Raw genomic sequence first — 24,578 nt, 5'->3', positions numbered from 1 at the left:
TTTCTTCTTTTGGCAAGGACACAACCATATGGGATAACTGACTATAATTGACTGAATATTGAACTGGTTGAATGGCCAAACCCAAAGAGAAAACATTAATTTTTGGTTATCAACATGGAAGACGGTGTCCGAGTGGAGTGTCCCGGGAACATGTGCTTGTCCCTGTGCTGTTTAAGATTTGTACCAATGACTTGGATAAAGACCTAGATGACGTACTAATAAAGGTTGCAGATGACACAAAGCTGGATCCAATACACTGGATCAGAAAGTCATGATTCAAAATAAGTTTGGAAAAGTAAAATAGACATCGGGCCAAAAGTAAACTGAAGCTAAACTGGGACAACTGTAAATCATCTTTGGGTTCAAAAATGAACCTCACAAAGATGGGGGAGCCAGATCTTAAACTAAATTAGGAGTTGGTAGTATCAAATGGCTGCCAAGAAAGTGAATGAACTCTCAGGGTAAATCAAAAAAGACATAGTGTCCAAGACCGGAGAGGACCTAGTCATGTGAACTGTGAACTGGCTAAATCATATCTCGTGTGTTTTATTTTTTTCTAAGTGCCACCTTTTTTAGAAATCACATTTCTACCTATTTACTGAATATCTACATGTAGATGTTCCATGGACAACTCAGATATAAGACCAAAACTACTTCCTGTTACCATCAACATAATCTGATTTCTCAAGGTCAATTAAGAAAACATTTCGTAAATGCTTATGATGTTCAAAGTACTGTGCTAGGTATTGAAAATATTGATAGAAGAATAGCTCTTGACCTTAAGGAGCTAACATTTATTAACTAAAATATCTTTTAAAGTGATCCAGCCCTTTTTTAATTAATTAAATAAAATTATTTACATAAATCAAATAAATAAGTACTTTTTTTTGGAGGGGGTGATCAAGCAACAACGATAGCTAATATTTATATGGTACCTGCTATGTGCTAGGTGTTGACACAAAGCTAGCATTTATACATATTATCTCATTTTGATCTTCACAACAACTCTGGGAGATAGTGTTTTTGTTTTTTTTTTTTTTTTGTTTTTTTTGTTTTTACAGTTGAGAAAACTGAGGCAGAGGTGAAGTGACTTGTCCAAGATTTTATATAGATTTGTATTCAACAAACTGACTCCAGGGGCAGTAGATAGCAGGCTAAGTTTGTAGTCAGGAAGACTTATCTTTATGAGTTTGTCTGGCCTCAGATACTAACTCTATACCTCTGGGTAAATCACTTATCCCTCTCTGCCTCAGTTCCACATCTGTAAAAAAATGATTAAAAATGAGCTGGAGGAAGAAATGGTAAGCCAAGCTAGTATTTTTGTTGTGAAAATCCCAAATGGGGCCACAAAGAGTTGGAGATGACTGAAGAAACTGAGTAACCACAAATTTCCTGACTGTAAGCAGCATGCTGCTGCTCTATCCACTGTGGCACTTAGCTGCTTTCAAATCCTATAATAGCCCTAACCACTAGAAAAGAAAAAGAAAAAGAAAACTTTTTTTAAAAAAAGAAATAAGTACAAACAAAATAGATATACATATATCCTCCTATGGCCACATCTGAAAACACATGTCTCATTTTGTATGTCAGTTTATCACTTCTTGGTTAGGAGGTAAATAAATCCTTCATCGCAGTCCTGTGGAATCCTATTTAATCATTTCATTGGTCTGGGATAAGTCTTTTAAAATCGACTATTTTTTACAATGCTGATGCTTTGGTATAGAGTGTTTTCTGGGTTGCATTCACTTCAGTTCATACAAGCCTTCCCAGATTTCTCTGAAACTAATTTTTTTTAATAGCATGATCCAGTACTCTACTGCATTCACATGCCATAATTCGTTCAGCCATTTCCCAAATAATGAGCAACAACTTAAATTTCTAGTTCTTTGATACAAATCGGGTGCTATAAATATTTTGGTACATCCAGGACAGTTTCCTCTTTTGTTGATTGCTTTGAGATACAGGTCCAAGGCTATGCACAGAAGCAGTCCAAAGTACTTTTCAGAATAACTGGACCAACTCCCAGCTTCATCAATAGTGCTTTAATATACCTGTTTCCCATAGACCATCTAGGATTTGTCCTTTTTTTTTTTTTTTTTTGTCAACCTCACCAATCTGCTGGGTGGGGGAAAGAAATTCAGAGTTGCTGCAATTGGCATTTCTCCAGTTACTAATGAAGTCAGAGCATTTTATATGACTACAGAGAGCTTGGATTTCTTCCCTTGAGAACTGCATGTTCATATCCTTTGACCACTTATCAATTGGTGAATGGCTCTTATTATTATTTTGGATTAGTTCCTCATATAACTTGGAAATGAGACCTTTATCAGAGAAGCTTGCTGCAAAGACTTTCTCCCCAGTTAACTGTTTCCCTCTTAATCAGAGCTGACACCATCAATGTGACTTGGATACCACTTTTAGAAAGGATATTAATAAGCTAGCGTGTCCAGGGAAGGGCAATCAGGATGGCAAACGTCCTTGATTGAGATGGTGCCATTTGCAGGCTGGTTGGAGGACTTAGGGAGGGGGATTAGCCTGAAGAAAAGAAGATTTTGGAGATACAAATGAAGTTTCTTTTTTATTATTCAGTACTATTTTATTTTTCCATAGAGATGCAAAGATAGTTTTCAACATTCATCTCAAAAATCTTGTGTTCCAAATCTTTCTCCCTCTCCAAGATGGAAAACAATCCAATGTATGTTAAATATGTGCAATTTTTCTCCACATATTTCCACATTTACAGGTTGCATAAGAAAAATCATATTAAAAGGGAAAAAAGCATGAGAAAGAAAAAAAAACAAGCAAACAAGAAAAAGGTGAAAATACTATGCTTTGATCCACATTCTGTCTCCATAGTTCTCTCTGTAGATACAAATGGCTCTTTTCATCCCAAGTCTAGTAGAATTACCTAAAATCACCTCAGTGTTGAAAAAAAGCACATCACAGTTGGTCATCACATAATCTTCTTGTTACTATGTACAATGTTCTCTTGGTTCTGCTCAATTCACTCAGCATCAGTTCATGTCAGTCTCTCCAGGCTTTTCTGAAATCAGCCTGTTTATCTTTTCTTGTAGAACAGTAATATTCCATTACTTTCATATACCATCACTTACTCAGCCATTCCCCAACTGCTGGGCATCCGCTCAGTTTCCAGTTCCTTGCCACTACAAAAAGGGATGCTACAAATATTTTTGCACAAGTGGCTCCTTTTCCCTCTTTTATAATCCATATGAGTTTTCTTCCAATATTTGGAAGGACTGTCATGTGGAAAAGATTTGAGTCCAAGATGCTAAAACTAGGAATCATATTAAAAGGGAAAAAAGCACGAGAAAGGAAAAAAAACACAAGCAAACAAGAAAAAGGTGAAAAGAAGAAAGAAACAAATCTGAGGGACATATTCTTAACAATGATCACATATGTCAGATTAAATGGCCACCAACATCTCTTCCAATGACTAGTTCTATTATTCTAAGCTTTTCTAAGTTGGACTTAGCTCATTGGGTCACAGAATGATCAAGATAATAGGATCCTAATGGCCAACCATCTAGTAAATTTTGGTCAGTTTGCAGTCTTTTCTAGAGGGAGCACTAGCTCTTAAATTCTGGAGCCATTCATAAGGCAAGACTCTGGACTTACAAAGACCAAGTTTGATCATGCAAGCTTCTCAGAAATCTTATATTTTTGTTTTGTTTTATACTATATAGAACTGCCTCTAAAATATAATATTTTGTAATAAAGCAAATATACCTTGTATCTAGGTCTCCATAGACATGGATAAAAAGATCCCCAGTTTCAAAACAAGCAAATAATTTTATGGCTTTTTTTCTAAGAATAATTTGTACTTGAAAAGCTCAATGACGAATGAAAACAAAGTAGTGTTTAATCTTCTTAGATAGCAAACAGATAGAGAAATTGAAGTTCATAAAGGTCTTTAACTCATCCCTAGCTTCTTGGGGAGTAGAGAAGCAGACCTGGAAGTAGAATCTTGCCCTGCTGATTCCTGCTGATCCAGGTATTAATAAAGAGATGATAGAGAGGTTGTACAAAAGTTGATACAGAGCTTGAAGAAATCTTATAGACTTTTCAGTCCAACCCTGGAATCAGAAAATCACAGAATTTGAGTTGGATATAACCTCAGGTGCTATCTAGTTTGATTTATACAAGAGGGAGTTTCCAGCCTAATGTATCTGATCTGTTCTCTTTAAGCTTCTGGAGGGAGAATCTATAACCCAGTGCTCCTCAAACTTTTTAAATAGGGGCCAGTTCCCTGTCCCTCAGACTGTTGGAGGGTCGGACTATAGTAAAAACAAAAACTCACACTCTGTCTCCGCCCCTCAGCCCATGTGCCATATCCCGGCGGGCTACATAAATGTGCTCAGTGGGCTGCATCTGGCCCGTGGGCCGTAGTTTGAGAACCCCTGCTATAACCTCTTGAGGCAGCATATTTTTCCTGATAATTGAACCTCTTTTCAATACCTTGTTCCTGGATCTGCTCTTTGTAGCCATAAAGAATCCTTCTCCATAGCTCTTTAAATACTTAAACATAGCAATCATCTCCCTGTCCCTGGAATCCTCTTTTCTTCACTCTCTACATCTCCAGTTAACTGATCCTCACAGGACACCAGTTAAAGGTCCTTCATTATTCTGGTTGCCTTTCTTGGGACACTCTCCATTTTATCAGTGTCCTCAAATAGTGATGCCCGGAACTGACCACATCTCCCCAGATGAGGCCAAATGCAATGGCACTGTCATCTCCCTGTCTCTGGAAGCTCTGCTCCTGTTGATGTAATCCAACCTCCCGTTAGGGTCGATTTGGTTTTCGGTAGCCACATTGCATTGCTGGCTCAGACGGAAACTTCCATCCACTAAAATCCCTTTCAGTACTGTCTCTCCGTTCCTTCCCCATCTTACATTTGAAGGGTTGATTTTTTGCATTTACATTTACCCCTAGTGAATCAGGTGCTTATTAAACTCAGCCCAATGCTTTAACCTGCCAAGATGCTCCATTTCTCTGGGCCTGTCATTCAGCTGCTCAGCATTCCCTCTCAGCTCTGTATGCTCTGCACATCGGACAGCCGCGCCATCTCTGCCTGTATCCAAGTCATTGATGAAAACAGTGAATAGTGCAAAGCTAAATGCATCTTCCTGAGATATTCCTCTAGACACCATCTTGGCATTGAACCACTGATAACTGGTCTTTGAGACTGGCCATCCAGCCACTTCTGATTCTATCTCATGCTATGATTATCTGGTCCACAGCCCTCCATCTTCTCCACAAGAATGATATGAGATGTTTTATTAAAAGCTTTTAAAAAATCTATATAGATGACGAAATTGAGACCTAGGTCAGTGACTTGCTTAAAGTTACACCATTTCATAAGATCATAAGTTTAAATCTGTAAAGGGCCACAGAGACTATCAATCCTCCAAATTCATTCCCAATTTGACAGATGGGGAAGTTAAGGAATGGACAGTTGCAATGATTGGGCTCAGGAGGTTGGAACCCAAGCCCTCTGACAGCACACTGGGGGCTCTTGTCACCATCCCCATGGCCTGTGAGGGGCTGACTTGATCTTTCTTAGTTTGCCTATCACAAAGCTCCCATTTGGACAGGCAGGCCATTTTTTTACTCCCACTCAGTGACATTTTGGGGGAGGTTTTTATTTTCCCAATGATTCATCTGAGCCAGGATGAGGTATTTAGTCTGGCTGGGGCTCCTCGGCTCCTGATGATCTTAATGGGCTCTGGGGGATGGTGGGTCAACACCTGTTCTTTGGCCTTCTTTTCTTGAAGTCATGTTCATCCTCGAGGCTTTGAAGAGATGTTTGTAGGTCTTGCCTCTGAAGTGGCTTTGAATACGATAGCAGCTTCTCCAGAGAGAAGGGTAGAGCAGTGAGGAGGGGTACCCGTGCCTAAGGGGACATGCCCCCTCCCCGAAATACCTGATGAACATGCCCATGACAGGGGGGAAAGATCTTCCCCGGCCTGAGTGGGAACACCAAGGGCCCAGGGGAGAGACAACTGGCCTTAAGGGGTCTCTCTGGAGTTTGCCACATATGGTTCTTTACTTAATAACCTACCCTCCCTCACTCACACAGCTTTTGTTGAAACAGCAGTTAACAAACCTTGGTCAGAAAATCTCTCCTCTGCTCCTGGTAGGAAATATTAGCATCAACCTGCCCTGGAGGGAATTGACATTGAACAGTCCCACAATCCAACAGGTGGGTGCTGAGTGCTTCCGCCGGGCATTTGTGCTGGGGACCACCGGAGAATTCTGAACCATGTACAGACATAGTCAAGAAAAGGGAAACCTCACAGTCACTTGTGGCCCAGTGATCTGGCAGCAGAGGAGATGGTTCAAACCTCAACTCCCCTGCTGATGACTTCTACAAGTCTGAGCATGATCCCTTTCTCCAAGGCCTGTAAAATTCAGTCAGTTCACAAACACTTATTAAGTCCTTATTATGCGCTAACTTTAAGAGAGATAAAGAAAAAAACAGCTCCTGCCCTTAATGGGCTCAGAACCTAGTTGGGAAGATTTGTATGTGAACAGGATATATATACATGAGGTAACTAATTTGAGCAGAAGAGATGATGATAGTCATCCGTGTGTATGTATGTGGGTGACACTGCAAAGAGATATTGGAGTAGGAGAAGACTGAGGGCAGAACTCTGGACAATACTCCCACTTAAGGGAGGAGAAGGGCAAGGATCACAGAGGGAGGAAAGACAAGAAAAGGAAAGTTATGGGAGCCCAGCATGGAAAGAATATCAAGGATGAGGGGGTGATTAGTGCTCTCAAATATGGCTGAAAGATCAAAGAGGATAAGAACAGAAAAGTGTCCAAAGGGAAATGACAATGAGAAGGTGATTGGTTACCCTGGAAAAGGCAGTTTCTGTGGGGAGGTGGGGATACAAGTCAGATATTACACACTTCATAATTTATGAAGAAGGAAAAAAAAGAAGGAAGGGGAGGAAGAGAAAGAAGATGAGAAGGAGAAGAAAGAAGAGGAGGAAAAGAAGGAGGAGGAGGAGGAAGAAGAAGAAAGAAGAGGAAAAGGAAGAAGAAAAAAGAAAGAAAAAAGAGGAAGAGAAAAAAAAGGAGAGGAGGAGGAGGAGAAGGAAAAAAATTAGAGGAAGAAGAAAAAGAAAAACAGAAGAAAGAAAGAAGAAATAGAAGAAGGAAGAGGAAGGAGAAGAAAAGGAGGAGGAAGGAAGGAAAAAAGAAGGAGGAAGAAGGAAAAAAGAGGAAGAGGAAGAAGAACAAAAGGAATAGGAGGAGGAGGAAGCAAAACAAAAGGAAGAGAGGAGGAGGAGAAGAAGAAGAGGAAGAAGAAAAGAAGGAGGTTCAATTGTGGTATATTATTAATTAGGTGGCATAAATATTTTTATTTTCCTTTTACAGAAGGAGGACATTGAGACGAAGAAAGCTGAAGTGAGTTTACCAAGTTCTCCCAGGCAGCTTGGAACTGCACTGAGGCCCTTTTGCCAGCAGCCTCTTTGCTCCCGTCCCTCCCATTCTCCCCAGCCCTGACATGGCCCCATCTCCTGCCCTGATCATCTTCACGGCCATAACGCTCTTCTCCGTCTTTGCAAAGCTGCCCTATCACCTCTGCCTTCATTTCCAAATGCTTTAATGCTAAAATGCCGCCCCAGCTCTTGTTCTCTTCTGGGAAAGAGAGTGATAGGATAAACACTAATGTCATCATGCAGCTGCTTAAATCCCAGAGAGGTTAAGTGCCAGGAGGTCTTTCTAAAAAATAAATTAGAATCTGCATGATAGCCACATTGCCTGGGCCCGAGTCATGCTTGGTCATTTTGAGCAGATCTCTATCCACTAAGTGCCTGTAAAAATTCCCTCCCTAAGTTCTTGGCTCCCACATCAGCTAGCTTCCCATTTATTTTCTTGCTTCCTTATCTCCAGGTTTCCAGGACTTTGTTAACTCAAAAAATGGCCTCAAGAATCTACCTTTCTGGGTATTTTAATGGGATTTTCCCACATGTTAGCCTAAAAAAAAAAGAAATAGAATTAAGGTCCAGCAATATGACTACAATAAATTTAAGCAAGACCTAAGCCTTAGAGACTCTGGAGACTCTAAAGACCATCAGTTTAGAAATAGAAAGGACCTTAGAGGTCATCTCTCAGAACTCCTCACCGTAGAAATGAAGAAACTGAGACCTAGAGAAGTTAAATCATAAAGAGCCAGAAGAGGCTGGTGTGATTTCCTAAGATCAAAATCTAGCTTTAACAGGAAGGGAGGTGAGAGGAGGCAAACTCCTTGCACCAGGGAGTAATGAGGGGAAAGGGAGGCTATCCCCCTGCTGCAATGGTGAGAATCATGAGGGTAGAATAGCCAACTTATACTTAAGGATTTATACGGCATTTTAAGTTTGTAAAGCACTTTACGTACATTTCTTTTGATCTGCGTCGATGGAAGAGATTTGTACCATATTCATCCCCGCTTCCAGGGCTGGAAAAGCTTTCAGAAGCCATCTCTTCTGTTAGGTAGCCCTTCATTTTACAGATGAGAAAATGAAGACCTAGGAAGTTAACTGACAAGAACTCTATACAGCTATTTGAACTCACATTCAATTACTCCAGAGCTGCTGCTCTTTCCCCTGCCTGCATTTCTGCTTAGTATGACACTTTGTAGACCAGGGGTTCTCAAACTATGGCCCACGGGCCAGATGTGGCCGCTGAGGACGTTTATGTGGCCTGCTGGGTTATGGCAAATGGGCCGAGGGGCGGAGATAGAGTGTGAGCTTTTGCTTTTACTATAGTCTGGCCTCCCACAGTCTGAGGGACAGGGAACCGGCCCCTTATTTAAAAAGTTTGAAGACCACTGTATATAGAGACATGTTCTATTTCTTTAGGGACTGACTGCAAGGCTACATGACCACGATTCCATAATCTACAGCACATACAGAAAGGAGGAAGCACAAGACTGGTAGGGGAGGAGGGCTGAGATAACATGACAGAGTAAACCCCACTGCCTGAAGGGATTGCTCAGAGTGTCCACAGACACAAAGGGGGAGCTAGGAGCATTGAAAACCATTCTCAAGTGGGCCATACAAGTATGTCCAAAGAGATGGGATAATATATCATTGAGTAAAGTAGCCCCAGATAAGAAACTCCCAGTTCTAGGGGCAATTGGATGGTGCAGTGGATAAAGCGCTGGCCTTGAACTCTGGAGGACCTGAGTTCAAATCCAGCCTCAGACACTTTAACATTTCCTAGCTGTGTGACCCTCCGCAAAAGAACCTCCGCATTGTGTTGATCAGACGCATAGTTTTAGCTGTTTTACAGACCTCTGTTCCATGATTTTGATAGCTGAGAAGCATTTTGTTATACTTGGAGCTCATCCACTTACACTCTTTACATCTTGTTTGCACAGTGCTTCTGTATTGGAGTGGGAGCCCCCTGAAAACAGAACTGTTTTCGCTTTTCTTTGTACTCCTAGCCTTTAGCACGGTGTCGGACACACAGGAGATGCTTCAAGATGTTTGTTGCTTAATCTGACTTTGCCAATTTGAGCCTGAAGGATCGCTGGGGTCCCTTACAAGAAAGAAGGTCAGCCAGTTCTCTTCTGACCATCACTGGGAAGGCCAAGGTATCTGAGTTCCCTGGTCACAATCTGCAAGAGCTAAACATTCCCTTCCCCCGCCCCAGCCTAACCACATGCACACAGGCTTGCACACACACAAACCTCAACTTTCTCTTCTGTATTATTATTTATCTGAGATCTTGAGCCTTCAATGAATCATTTGAGTATAATCATCTAACCACAAAGGACAGTGAACTTTTCTGGCAGTGAGAATATATGCCTTTGTAAGAAAAAAAATAGTAGAACACGCCCCTCATTTTCTTGCATCATCCATCTTGCACTCTTGGTCGCTGACTATTCTTTGCAGGCGCTAGTTCTGCTCTGACCCTAACCTAGCGCTTTTCTCACTATATCACTGAGACCACTAAGTTTGAATTAGTTCTTTAAAATCCTTGGGAAAAGAGCTGGGACTTCTGAAGAAACTGGAATTAGCCTTTTTAGTGCCAAACTCCTGGGTGATGTTCCACAGCCCAAAAAGAGTATTATTTGAATATTTTGATGCTTATTATAATGCTCAAATGGTTCTCCGACACATCGCCATGGAGGTTTCCTTTTCTAGATCACCTTGTCCCCCCTCCATGTTTTAGAGTCAAGGAAGCTGCAACCTAAAGACGTTAAGTGAATTGTGTAAGATCACATAGGTAGTAGGGGAGAGAGGCAGGATTTGAACTCAGAATCTCTAACTGTTGCAAAGCCAGTGATCCACTGCGGCACATTAACCCTATCAGGCTGCTAGACAGACCTAAACACACAGGTCACATACACATAGTAGGAGCTCATAGCTCATGGGAGAAGATTCTGGATGAAGAGCAGAGGGGAGCTTCAGATAAATTTGACAGTAAAGAAACCAAGACTCGCAGTAGAAAAAGTAAGTTGCCTAAGCTTATAGAACTGGGAAGTGACAGAGTCCGTATTTCAACTCAGGGACTTTGATTATGATGTGTCTATAAGTATTTGAGTCAGGACTGGAACCCAGATCTTACAGTCTCCAAGTCTGGCTCTCTCCTGTCCACTTGTCTTGCTGCCCAGCCATTTCAATGAATCTTCATGATATCATTTGGGGTTTTCTCTGCAGAAATACTGGAGTGATTTGCCATTTCCTTCTCCAGCTCATTTTTTCAGATGAGGAAACTGAGGCAGGCAGGATGAAGTGAGTTGCCCAAGGTCATACAGTTAGTGTCTGAGACCACATTTGAATTCAGTCTTCCTCATTCCATGCCCTACACTCTAAATCCTGCACATTTACTTCTCTGGTTTGTTTTTTCAAATGAGGAAACTGAGGTAGACAGGATAGAGTGACTTGCCCAGGATCACACAGTTAGTGTCTGAGACCACATTTGAATTCCGTCTTCCTCATTCCATGCCCTACACTCTGTCTCCTGCACATTTACTTCTCTGGCTCATTTTTTCAGATGCAGAAACTGAGGTAGGAAGAATGACTTGCCCAGGGTCATACAGGTAGTGTCTGAGATCACATTTGAATTCTGTCTTCCTCACTTTGAGCCCTACAATCTGTCTCCTGTACCAATTAGCACCAACTACTACAGTGTTTCTGTTTTCCAGAATCCTCCACACTTAAGATGCTATTTCCTTGGAACTCCTGGATATTCTATTCTATCCATGTACAGACACTATTCTGAGAAGGGGTCCAAGAAAGTGTTTGGTTTAGACAGTTATATAATTTCTACTGTTTGCCAGGTGTTGCACGAGGGAGTAGGAGTACAAAGACAAAGCAACGAGATAATTCCTGTCCTCTTGGAGTTTCCTGTCTATCTGGGCAGATAACTTCCACATAGCGATAAATACAAAACAGATACAAGGCAATTTGGAGGAAAGCAAAATCTGAAAGGTAGTAAATGAACTGAGTTCAGAATCAAGGGGGAGTTCAGAAATCCAGAATGGGAGGGAATCTATACAAAGATAAAAAAATGGGAGATGAAGGGTATGAAGAGCAATAAAAAGACCAGCTGGAAAGAGAACCTGGGGCCAGATTTTACAGGGCTGGAGATACCAAGCAGACATGTCCAGGATCAGAATGCCTTTAAATGGAAGGAAGTCACTTTGTTCTGCCCACCACAGGAGAGTCATTCGAAAAGAGGTTTGCAAATATTCGGGAAAGAGATTTTTAAAAGCGATATTTTTTAGAAGATTCAGTGGGGGCCAGTAAAAAGAAAAACGAAACCGCTGAGTTTATTTTTCTAGTTGTCAGCAGGACCATCGATACTCTTGGCTACTGTTTATACAGGTGGAAGGAAGTCCCCCTTGGCTTTCCATTGATTCCACGCCTGGCCACGGGACATGGGAAGCTGGTGGTCTGTGGCTGCCGAGAGAAAGCCAAGTCACTCTTTGGTAAACAGGGATAGGGAATATAACTAACTGGCTTTTGGTTTCCTTCCCAAAATAGATTAAAATGTTCCTGTGGTGTCTTTTTTTAATAATCAAAAGCTCAATGGACTTGGAATTAGAAAACCTGGAACAGAATTCTTTTCCCCCAATAGACGCGTTCCTTCAGCTGATCCTCATGGAGAGGTGTGCTGGGATGACCAACGATGGACAGATGGCTAAAAGTCAACATGGCTGCAGAAAGGGGTGTGGTCCAATCATGACCATCCGTTCAAGGGACTGGCTGAATCTCAAAGTCAGAAGGGCTTTCTCTGGCCACCTGGGCTCCAAAACAGGGTCTGTTTGTGCCCTGGGAGGCAAGGCATGAATGGTCAATCAATTAGAGATTGCATCCCACCCTCCTTGCAGCTGCCAAACATATGGCTTTGTCTCCAACACATCCATGTCTATTCTGTCCAACACTGTCATACGACACACGTCCCAACACCATTATCTATCCCCATCAGATCCAAGCTTTGGCACCTTTAGGCAATTACAACCTAACCCTGACCGGGGCACCATAACAGCTGCCATTCAGAAATTAGAGACTACTGGCCAGTTCTACTCTTACTGGGTAAACAATTCTATCTATGACGTACCCAAGTGTTTGTGAAACCTTTCTATACTGATTTTTGCAGCTTTCCCTCAGTATTTCTGATCAATCAAAGTATCTATCATTTGGCTTTGAAATTTGCAAAGCACTTTATATATTATGTCATTTGGTCATCCTAACAACCATAGGTACTATTATTAATCTCTTTCTTAGTGGGAGAACCTGAAGCCAGGTGAGTTACCCAGAATCCCACAATTTGAGACAGTTTCCCTGATTTCAGGTCCACCACCGACTTGCCTCTGCCCTCTCGAGCCAAACCATGAATGAGCTGGTGCAGAAGTCCTGTGTTTTATGTGATAATGGAGTTAGGGGAAGAGAGAGAAGGGAGGGAGCCATGTTCCATGAAGAGAAACATCCCCTAGGCAACAGTATTTGGCAGTGCCCCAACCATCTAATCCAACAAGCATTTATTAAGTAGCCACTATATCCAAAACATTTTACTAAGGGCTAGAGATACAAAGACAATTCCTGACCTCAAGGAGCTTGCATTCTAGTGGAAAAGGGATGCTGCATGGAAACAGAGAACTCTATCAATGATTATTTAATTAGAGAGATTATATGAATAATTAAGGGAATCAGGTTTTGTGTAGGAGATCGTATATGAACACATGAGCAGATCTTTGAAGAAAGTGCTATGGAGCACAAAAGTATGCACATGGAGGCATAATATTGAGTCCAAGCAACAGGAGGTGGGTCAGGCTGGTTTGAACCAAAGTAGGGTGAAGGGGAATAATGTGAACTGTTTGGAAAGGTGGCTGCAGGCAGATTCTAAGAGCCATTCAGTACTAAACTGTTTTTTCTTATATTCAATAGGAAGCCATTGAAAGTTTTTGAATAGAGGAAATGAGAATCAGACTTATTTTAGTAAGCTTTTCTTCCCCCCAGCAGTAGTGTCAAAGAAAGATTGGAGAAAAGAAAGCCAAGAGTCCAAGCAGAGGCTATCATAAGGGTTTGACTAAGGGGCAATAGGAGCTGAACTAGGATGAAAGCTATATGAGTGCAGAGAAGGGAATGGAAGAGAGTTATAGTGTGGAGGAAAAATCAACAAGACTTGGCAACTGGTTGGATATGGATAAGAGAGCAAGGTAAGGGAGATAAGGGAGAAGGAAGTTTGAAAGACTAGAAAGATGATAGCAACCTCAACAAACAAGCTTGAAAAAAGGGTTAAGACAAGGAAGTACCAAATCCTGCATTAGAAATTGTGAACTTGACATGGGTATAGCACATCCAGGTGGAGACATTCAATAGGCAGGTGGTGATGAGGGACTGGTATTTAAGAGAGAGCAGTGGGATGAATATGTAGATTTGGTAATTATGTATATCGGGATGGTAACTGAACCCATTGGAGTTGAAGAAATTGAAAAGGCAATGTCGGGGGCAGCTAGGTGGCACAGTGGATAGAACACCAACCTTGAATTCAGGAGGCCCCAAATTCAAATCTGGTCTCAGACACTTAACACTTCCTAGCTGTGTGACCCTGGGCAAGTCACTTAACCCCAGCCTCAAAAAAAGAAAAAAAAAAAAAAAAAAAAGAAAAGGCAATGTCATGGAGACCTGGAAGGAGAGTGAAGACAATAGTTTAAAAAGCTACAAAGCTAAAGTCAATGCAATTATGGACTCTACCTTTTGTGATTCTGAGAAGTCACTTAATTGCACTTAACCTCAGTTTTCTCAACAATAAAATGGGAGAAGGGGTGATAATACTTGAAAGACCTATCTTACAGGGTTGAAAGGATAAAAATAAGAAAATGAATGTATGAAAATATTTTGTTATTAATAAGTGTCATGTAAAAGCAAAGAGAGTTCACATGCTGATCAAACTTACAGATGACAGGAAGTTGATGTAAGAGTATCTGGGCAGACAAAAGCTCTACATGGCATTGCCCACAAGTCACTGGGGGAAGAGACCTGTGACTATTGCTCTCAGAGAATGTGAACAATATATCCCAGAAGCTGTGAATGGGCTGTGCGGACTAGTGAAATCTCTGACCTTGAGATGTCCTGAAAGGAGAGTTGGTTTAGAGAAAGCAGAAGGAGAAACTTATTGGTGGTGCCTTGCCTAATTCCTGCTAGAGCTAGTACCGGTGGCAGAAGCAGTCTTGATGGCTGGCTGGCAAGCTTCCAGGATGCTTCGGTGTGGGCCATGCCAGTGTACTTTCTCCTTGGTAAAGTGGCAGAGTCAGACTTGTATTTTAGTAAGTTTTTTTTTCCCCAGCAAGTGTCAAAGAAAGACTGGAGAGAAGAGCCTGGAAGCCAAGAGTCCAAATCAGAGGAAACTTCTTAAGAACTGGTTCCCATCATGAAAAGCCATACAACAGCTTACATATCCCTCAGTTCTAGTACAAAGAATTTTTTATACTCCAAGAGAGATGTCCGTCTATAGATATGTCTGCCATGAGTGACTGGGTGATCCCACCTTCTTTGTTACACTGGGGAGGCAGAAGGGCTATTTGGGAGTGATTGGCTCCTTCTGTGATGGGAAGAGGCAGCAGGGACTGGACTTGGTATAGAGAAGTGGAGAGATGATTTACTTTTGAAATCTGAGGGAAAGTATGACCCACTGTGGGATAGGAGGGAAGACTCATCACTTATGTCCCTATGCTATTTAAGTAACATCTTTTACTCTGAACTCATTGTCTTCTGATTGATTGGTTGGTAAAAAGAACCTCAGTGGGGGCTCGTGGTTGGCTACCTAATATGCTACAAACCTGGAAGAGCTTTCGGGGGACCTGTGCCTCAAGTTGCCTAGGCTACCGAGAGAGAGAGAGAGAGAGAGAGAGAGAGAGAGAGAGAGAGAGAGAGAGAGAGAGAGAGAGAGAGAGGAAAAAAGAGAGAGAGGGAGAGAGAGAGAGAGGAAAAGAGAGAGAGAGAGAGAGAGAGAGAGAGAGAGAGAGAGAGAGAGAGAGAGAGAGAGAGAGAGAGAGCGCTAATAACTGGATGACATAATGAGGATTCACCAATGGGTGCAGATTACAGGGAGACAGATTTCTGTTCAAGCTGTTAAAAATGGATTATACCATTTTAAGGGATGGTAAATTCTCTTTCTCTGGAGGTATTTAAATAGAATTGGAAGACCACTTGGTAGGAACATAGACAGAATTTCTGACTTGTAGATGGTCTAGACTAGATTACCTCTGAGACCTCTTACACTGGTGAATCCCACTGCTTATGCCAAAGCTGGGATGGAGGGCTTGGAGAAAAAAATGTTTCCTTTGTCCTCAGACCTCCTGAGAATCTGCTTTAACTTTCACACTGCCGGGGCTAGGCCAAGATCTCTCTATTTAGGGCTAGGCCAAGACCTCTTTATTTTGGGGTATCCCTTCATTCCCTTTCCCTTTTCAACTGGAAATTCCCCAACTGCCACTGTTGCCCACTCGTCATCACTGAGAAGAGTTGAAGTGATGAGAGCTATCAGCTTCCTGCCTCCTCCCTAGCTTGCCTATCCCGCTTGTTCCCACCCTAACCACAGTGTGGACACTTGGGAGGGGAAGATGAAGGGACCAGGGGAAGGGAGAAGGCCCTGCCTGGTCCTTTGCTCAGGAACCAGTAGTCAGGGGCAGAGGAGACCGTGTGGAGTGGGGGGACCTCCGGCCCATCGTGCTGATTACCACCGTTTCTACCATCTTGTTCAATAATGAAATTCGCCAATCCTACTCTAAGGACAGTTCATAGTGGGGCATTTCCTCCTCTGGAATTCAGCTCTTTGCTCCAAAATTTATTCCTCTCCTCCGTGGTGTGGAGCAATTACTCACAGCTCTGGAACACTGCATTTCACACAGAACAGGGTTTAGGGTTCAGCCAAAGGACACAGAGTAAATCATCCAGCCTCTGAAAAGCAAATGGTCTCATCTCGGCTAAGTTATGCATTTGCAAGAACATCAGGCAGATTTTAAATATAAATGGAACTGAGCTGAGAGAAAAGCCAGTTGGAGGGGCACCCCCACTTCCCCGAGGAGCCCCAGACACCCTCCCCCTCAGGAGTACAACTGCACTTGGAGGGCGTCCATCTCAGACAGCCTATTGGCGGCAGGACCTCTGCTGATTCACCACACCGAAGCATTTAGGGACCATTGAGTCCAAACCAAGCACTCCTACACCCAATCCTCACATGGGCTAGTCTACGTTCTTCTCGTCATCCTGGTCATCCTTTTCTGAATACGCTCCTGCTTTTCTACACTCTTGATGATTTGTCTGACAACTTGTAGTTATTAAGCACCTACTATGTGCCAGGTATAAAGAAAGATTAAAAAAAAACAAAACAAGTAAGCCCTGCCCTCAAGGAGCTCTCAATCTAATAGGGGAGACACCTATCCTATGGATAGGATAACCTGGAGATGATCAACAGAGACAACACATTCATGGAGGGGGAAACCAGAAAGGTTTCCTGCAGAAGGCAGAACTTTAGCTCGGGACTACAGAAAGCAGGAGGCAGAGATGAGGAGAGGTTAAGGTCCAGGCATGAGGGATGGCCAGTGAATATGCATGTAGTGCATCCCCCAGGGGATCCTGTTACCCGAGGACCGATTGCGGGGTAGTGAGATGGAGGAAAATTGGAAATGGAAGATGGGCTTTAAATGCCAAGGGTTTTCTATCTGGTCTCAGAGATGAAAGGGAGATGAATAGGAATGTGACACAGTCACACCTTTGTTTTGAGAGGATCAATTTGACAGCTAAGTGGAGGCTGGATTGGGATTTGGGGAGACAAGGCAGACAGACCAAAAGGAAAGCTATTATACTAGTGCAGTCAGGCTTCTCACCTTCCTCATTCCCAAAACGTTTTGTCAGCTTTAAAAACAAGATTTCCACTCACCAAAGTACCATCTGAGAAATTTCACAGCAGAGGAGAGCCTATTGTGATCAGTCTCAGGATGAGGACATTATCATCTTCATCATCCCCATCACCACTATCATCTTACCATAATCACCATCATCATCACCACCACCATCACCATCATCATTACTACCATAACCATATTCATCACCATCACCAAAATCACCATCACCATCAACATAATCCTCCCGTCAATACTACCCATCACCATCATCATCACCACCACCATCATCACCATTACCATAACCATCTCCATTACCATCACCAAAATCACCATCACCATCAACATAATCCTCCCGTCATTACTACCCATCACCATCATCATCACCATCACCATCACCCCTACCATTATCTTCATCACTATCACCATCATCTTCATCACTATCACCCCCACTATCATCTTCATTACCATCATCATCACCACCACCATCATCACCATTACCATAACCATCTCCATTACCATCACCAAAATCACCATCACCATCACCATAACCCCCCTATCATTACCACCCATCACCATCATCATCACCACCACCACAAGCATCATCTTTATCACCATAACCATCATCTTCATCACCATCACCATCACCCCTACCATTATCCTCATCACTATTACCATCATCTTCATCATCATCACCATCATCACAATAGCTAACTTCTAACTTTTATATGACACTTTAAGGATGGCAAAACTCTACGTTTGTGTTGTTTCATTTGCTCCTCATGACAACCCTGTGTGGCAGGTGTAATTATCCCACTTTAGAGGAGGGAAGCCTGAGGCTGGTCTTGCACACAGATCATACTTAATAATGCTTATTGGTTGCTTGATTCTTAGAGAAGTTAAAAGGCTTGCCCAAGACCACCTGAATGATTAGGCTCTAATATGAGATTTGAACTCAGGTTTTCCTGGATCCAAATATCCAGTTCTGTGTCACTCTGACACTGTCTTTATCAAAAACATAGTATTAGAAAATCCTGTATGGGAAAAGACCATTTGATCTGGCTCGTATTTGAGCAAAACTCTTTGAAAAAAGTACATTACTGGTCATCCTGACTTTTATTTAAAAACTGCCAGTGAGGAGGAATCTGTTACCTTGCCCAAATTCCCTTTCGAGTAGCCCTAATTATTATCAGATTTTAAATACATAAAACTTAAACTTGCCTTTCTGAAACTTCCCACCATCTCTATTAATTGAGCCCTCTGGGACCCCGCAGAATGAGCCTAATCTCTCTTCCACATGACAGCTCTTCAAATACTTCAACACAACTGACATGTCCCCCCTGGGTCTCCTTTTGTTTATAAGAAACGTTCCCTCTTCTTCCCCCAATCCTCCCATGGCATGTTCTCCACTGTGCTTATTATTCTGGTCACCCTTTTCTGCACATGCTTTGGCATATCTCTGAGTCTGAGAAATGTGGTATCCAGAAGTAAATACAGCCTTCCTCCTGTGGCCTGATTGGAACAATGTGTATTGCAGAATCATTCAGCCTAGGAGAGAATTAGCTTTTTGCATTGTCATGCTATGATGCTGACATACTGAGCTTGTAGTCCACTAAAACCTGCACTTTTTTTTCAGATAAACTTCTTGCCTAGCCGTGCCTTCCTCCCATTGAATTTATGAAATTGATTTCTTTTTAGCAAGCTATGTACCCAATTTTAATTTTTTTTCCTGTTAAAATTTCTCTTTTGGCTCAATATTAGAGCCTGTCAAGATATTTTGGGATCTTATTATCCTGTGATTGAATGAGTTAACTAACCTTCCAAGCTTTTTAACATCTGGAAACATGACCAGAATGCCACATGCATCCTCATCTGTGACACTGATAAAAATGTTGAAAACCACTGGGCCGAGGGCAGATACCTGGGGGCACTTCCTAAGGTGTGTCTCTCTGAGTTGATATTGCTCCAGTAAAATAAAATCTCCTTGGGGATATCTTCAAGTCATATCAAGTCAAATCAAATAAAATCAACAAGCATTTATTAAACACATTCTATACAGCATAGACTTGGTTAATGGCCACATAACCTGGAGTGGGAATTGCACCACGACATGGGCTGATAGAGGAGAATGAAGTGACGTGCATGGAGGATGGTGACTTCTGCCTTTTAGCCACCTGGGTCAAGCCCCATTTACCCCATGCTAGGTACAGCTCTGTATATTCCATATTACCAATAAAATAAAATAAAAAAGAAAAAAAAAGAAAATAAAGAAAAAATTCTTTTTTATTAAATCCTTTAGACCACATTAAAGTCACAAGTCTAGACAAATGAAGTCCAGAAGCACTTACTAATCACCTATCATGTGTCAGGTACATTATGGATACAACTGAATAAATGAATACTTTTTGGATCCCCTCATTTAACCAGTTTTAAATCCACTTAATTCTCTTAATTATCCATATATCTCTAACTTACACAGATAAAAGATTCTGTCCATCATATTGACGAACTCTAGGTATATGTTGCCAACAATCGGGTGTACTGGTCTGCCGATCCAATTCAAAGAACTTTAGAATTGTCAAGTTGGAAGTGACTCTAGAGACCATTCAGTTCAGCCCCTATCTGAATGAGAATTCTCTCTGTAGCATATCTCACATATCAGCTTTTAGCTCAGAGCCTCCAATGAAGAATACTCTAGTGCTTCATTTGGCAGCCCACTCCATTTTTGAAAAGCTCTGACTGCGAGGAAGGTTTCTCCTTATCTCTAGTCTAAATTTGCCTCTTTGTGCCTTCCATTGCTTGCTCTTGGTTCTGTTCTGGGGATCTAAATAGAATAGATCCAATACCTCTTCTGCATGACAGTCCTGCAAATATGTGAGGATGACTATAATATTCTCCCTGAGTCTTTTCTTCTCCAAACTTAAATCCCCAACTCCTTTAAACACCATTACTGAGTCATCAAAGGACATGGGTCTCATATCCCCTTCTTGATGGAGCTATGCTTGCATTGGGGTTTGAGTTTGACTTGGGATTGCTTCTTTCTCCAAGTACTTGAAAATAGACCTTTTTTGGCAGAGAATGGAAATAATGTTGCCAGTGAGCAGATCCTCCCCTCTTCCTAGAAGATGGAGGAGTTTCCTCTCCTTCTCTCACACCTCCCTCAGCCATCACACTTTGCCTCCTTTCAGCCTCCTCCGATGGAATTAATCTCATCATGATGACTTCTCTTCATCAATGCTTCTCAATCTTCTTCTTGTTTATGGTCATAGGTCTCCACTCCCTGACAATCATTTTAATGTTTTTTTTTTTCCTAACTGGAAATTAGTATGGCAGAAATTAGATATGGATCCACACTTAACACCATATACCAACATAAGATCAAAATGTGTCCATGACTTAGACCTAAGAATGAGATCATAAATAGATTAGAGGGACAGAGAATAGTCTACCTCTCAGACCTGTGGAGGAGGAAGGAATTTATGACCAGAGGAGAACTAGAGATCATTAGTGATCACAAAATAGAAGATTTTGATTACATCAAACTAAAAAGTTTCTATACAAACAATACTAATGCAAACAAGATTAGAAGGGAAGTAACAAATTGGGAAAATATTTTCAAAGTTAAAGATTCTGATAAAGGTCTCATTTCCAAAATATATAGAGAACTGACTCTAATTTATAAGAAACCGAACCATTCTCCAATTGATAAATGTCAAAGAATATGAAGACAATTCTCAGATGATGAAATTGAAACTATATCCACTCATATGAAAGAGTGTTACAAATCACTACTGATCAGAGAAATGCAAATTAAGACAACTCTGAGATACCACTACACACCTGTCAGATTGGCTAAGATGACAGGAACAAATAATGATGAATGTTGGAGGGGATGTGGGAAAACTGGGACACTGATACATTGTTGGTGGAGTTGTGAAAGAATCCAACCATTCTGGAGAGCAATCTGGAACTATGCCCAAAAAGTTATCAAACTGTGCATACCCTTTGATCCAGCAGTGCTACTACTGGGCTTATACCCTAAAGAAATACTGAGGAGGGGAAAGGGACCTGTATGTGCCAAAATGTTTGTGGCAGCTCTTTTCGTAGTGGCGAGAAACTGGAAGATGAATGGATGTCCATCCATTGGAGAATGGTTGGGTAAATTATGGTATATGAAGGTTATGGAATATTATTGCTCTGTAAGAAATGACCAGCAGGAGGAATACAGAGAGGCTTGGAGAGACTTACAGGAACTGATGCTGAGTGAAATGAGCAGAACCAGAAGATCGCTGTACACTTCAACAACAACACTGTATGAGGATGTATTCTGATGGAAGTGGAAATCTTCAACATAAAGAAGAGCCAACTCACTTCAGTTGATCAATGATGGACAGAAACAACTACACCCAGAGAAGGAACACTGGGAAGTGAATATAAACTGTTAGCACTACTGTCTTTCTACCCAGGTTACTTATACCTTCGGGATCTAATACTTAATGTGCAACAAGAAAATGGTATTTACACACATATATTGTATCTAGGTTATACTGTAACACATGTAAAATGTATGGGATTGCCTGTCATCGGGGGGAGGGAGTGGAGGGAGGGAGGGGATAATTTGGAAAAATGAATACAAGAGATAATGTTTAAAAATAATTACTCATGCATATATACTGTCAAAAAATTATAAATAAATAAAATTTTTAAAAAATAATGTTTTTTTCCTGTTTAGTTAAAGAGAAATAGAGAACCATCTTCCACCAATATAAGTACAGTTTCTTTGTAACTTACAATCCTGGAGCACTGAGTGGTAAAGTCATCCAGCCAGACATGTCAAAAGGGGGTCTTCCTGACTTTAAGGCTAGTTCACTCTACCCTCTGATGCTTCTCATATAAATAAATTATTGCACTAACCATGAAATTTCTTCCTCCCCTCCTTTTTTTCTCCCTTTCTATTCTCCTTTATTGTTTCCTCTTGCTCTCCTCCCTTCCCTCTTTCTTCCCCTTCCCTTCCTTTTTTCTCTTTCCCTTCTTTCTCCCTTCCCTTTTTCCATTTCTTCCCTCCTTTCTCTTCCCTTTCCAGTTGGGTGTGCACAGGACTACCACTAGGGTATGCAGTCAGTCAGGTAATATTTCTTGGTCAGCCCCTGTCTATATAAACAATTTGATTATATACATTTTGCAAAAATTATGGATCCATATAAGGATCTATTATATCTATATATATTATATATCTATAATATATCTATATATCTATAATATATATTATATATCTATTATATCTATATATCTATTGATGAAGATTTAGAATAATGGGTAGAGATGAAGTGCCATGGATTGGTTTATTTTCCAATCAGGGCTTTCTTCATAGTGTGGACAGGGCTTTCACAGCTGCTCTAGGGTGAAGACAAGTCAATTTCAGTGCAAGGATGGGTGGGTACCAGTAGCTGAGCTCACCCAGTTCTACAAGCTAAAAATCTGATCTGTGCTAAGGAAAAAGATCTGATGGCATATTCTTCTGAACGAGCAGCAGGATATCAGCTTTGGTGGCTGTGTGACAAAGTCAGCAGGGACCTGGTACCTGATATGGTATAGAAAGTGGAGAGTCTCCATATGTGGCCATAATTTGACTGACACTCATGATACTCATTTCAGATAATCCTATTCACCAACCATGCAAAGGTTTTTGTCTAATCCTTCTGATAAATGTTTATCTTCCTTATTGTTAATGAATTGTTTTTACAGTTGGAAAGAGGTTGCATTTTTATATATTTAACAAATGAATTTAAAACTCTTGGATGATTTTTAAGTCATTTAGAAGACTACTTTCAAGTTTTTAAAGTCTGAAGCTAGGAGAAATTTTATTGGTGACAAGCACATCATTTTCAGTAATGAAAACTTAGTTTTTAAATGTCTTGCTAATTGTGATGACTTCGTACTATCATTAACTAATATCTCAAGGCACAAATATACACTTAAAGTGAAGTCTAGCATTAACAATAATGAGTGTAAATTCATATTCCAAATAATTTTCTTGATGATTTTGAATTTTGGGGGAGGGAAATGTCTTGTCAAATATGATTAGCTTGCCATTGTTTTTGCTTCATAACGGGTCTGACAAAGAGTTTGTAGCAGGAGTAGGTGGGGTGTCAGCTCTTTTTTTCTCAGTTGACTATGTTTGCATTATTAAATTCTCTTGCATCTTCAGTTTCTTTACAGGAAACTTTTGAATCTACTTGTCCATCTACTGAAAGTTAGTTTAGTTAAAAACCATCTGGAGGCATCTTGGGATGGGCAAGGCGATAGAGCAGAGGGGAGAAGGAGTTGAGCAAGACAAGGAAGAGACTGAAATGGCAAGTGGCAGTTCAAGTTTATAAAGGGGCTCTCTCTCTCTTTTGTGAAGAATATCCTGAAGGCTTCCCTCAATTCCTATCCCTCACCACTCCTACGGCAGCTTTTTGGGTGGCGGCTCGGCTTAAGAAGGTAAGGTTTACTAGAGGGTGAAAATTTACTGTTTAAAATGAAAGATCAAGACATTTTTGGCAAGAGAGTTTGCCAGCTATATTCTCCCTGGGGAACATTGCTTAATATATATTGAGCCAAATAATATTTTCATTCAGAGTTAATGACCCATGAATACCTGAGTGAACAAGTTCTACTTTAGCTGTGAATGATTTGTGAAATACCTCATTAAACCCTGTTAATAAGCAGATTGTCTGACATGAGGCCCTCAGCTCTCCAAACAAGCAATAAGGACATAGCCCTGTGATAATTGATGTTCTCAGGAGAGTTTAATCTACTGGGGGCCTCAGACAATGAGACCAGGTTCTCTATACCGCCAAGAGGTGACTGAACTTGAAATGAGAAGGGGCACGATGGCCAGTCGGTAGATAGCGATGAAAAATTAACAAGATTTTTTTTAAAGTTATAGCATCTTTGGATTGGAAAGGCCCTCAGAAGTCATTGGTCTAACCACTATTCAATAGATGAATCTCCTCTACAGCATTACTGAATATTTGAATACTCACAGTGATGGGAAACTCATTACCTCCTGGGATTGGTTGCCTGTTCTACTGAAGGACAGTTTTAGTTGTCAAAAGTTCATTCCATATTGAGTAAAAAGCAGCTTCAGCACCACTTTCACCAAATGTTTTCCATTCAACATCTTTTATCTCCTCCACAGTGCCTGGCTCATTGCAAATGTTT

The sequence above is a fragment of the Sminthopsis crassicaudata genome, chromosome 4, assembly GCF_048593235.1.
Source record: "Sminthopsis crassicaudata isolate SCR6 chromosome 4, ASM4859323v1, whole genome shotgun sequence".
Taxonomy (NCBI): Eukaryota; Metazoa; Chordata; class Mammalia; order Dasyuromorphia; family Dasyuridae; genus Sminthopsis; species Sminthopsis crassicaudata.
This window is presented reverse-complemented; position numbering follows the sequence as displayed.